Below are 788 nucleotides of genomic sequence, written 5' to 3'. Positions count from 1 at the left end.
GCTACAGACAAAAAGGGATCAAGATCGGGACCGTCCATTTGACTTCACACGGATCACCATATGCTTTCTCTCTCAATGCTCACACATCTCACAAAAAGGGATGCCAAAAGCAGGGAAGTACAATCTACAGGAAAAAGCAACACTTTACTTTTGTGTGAAAGACAGCTTGCTTGCTGCAGTCTCTATAATATATCAACACTCTTCCATACACTGTTTGAAAGACAGCACTGCTTGCTTCAGTCTCTATAAATAATCCAGAGATATCTACACTCTACTCACACTTTACAAACTCTCAACTACACTCAACTGAAATTGTAAGTTTATCTCAGTTGAATAATCCTACTTTCAAAACATCAACTTAACAACTTCTATTTACTTCGATTTCAGAATATATCAACTCTTTGCATTCGGATCTTGCGTTGTTTCTCGGCTCTCACATCAAGGTTTTAAAATTTTTGTCGGCTTTTCACATCTCCCTCTTGCATTGTTGTAAGTTCTTTCAAATATGACATAGTGAAAGGATAAATTGTTTTTGTAGTTTTGATTTTACTTTGTTCTGTTATATTTTGATCTTTTCCTTCATTTTTGGGACTGATAAGTGTCATGGTTGTGTGATAATTATGATATTTAGGTCATTTTTGGGGATGATAAGTGTTGTAGTTCAATGAAAATTATGATAGTTAGGTCAATTTTAGATATGGAATAGTGAAAAGATAGATTGTTATGTACTTTTTATTTTAGTTTGTTCTGTGGGATGTTTTGATATATTTTTTCATTTTTCGGGATAG

The 788-nt window shown here is 33.9% G+C and overlaps 1 long non-coding RNA gene across 1 annotated transcript; it reads left to right on the top strand.

The window, feature by feature from the left end:
* The first annotated feature begins 254 nt into the window (after positions 1–254).
* LOC110874871 lies at positions 255–582 on the top strand. The gene is made up of 2 exons (XR_002556291.2): positions 255–314; positions 388–582. It is a non-coding gene; the product is annotated as an uncharacterized LOC110874871 (long non-coding RNA).
* The last annotated feature ends 206 nt before the right edge of the window (positions 583–788 follow it).

Source organism: Helianthus annuus, chromosome 9 (genome assembly GCF_002127325.2).
Source record: "Helianthus annuus cultivar XRQ/B chromosome 9, HanXRQr2.0-SUNRISE, whole genome shotgun sequence".
In the NCBI taxonomy this organism is placed as follows: domain Eukaryota; kingdom Viridiplantae; phylum Streptophyta; class Magnoliopsida; order Asterales; family Asteraceae; genus Helianthus; species Helianthus annuus.
This window is presented reverse-complemented; position numbering and strand designations above follow the sequence as displayed.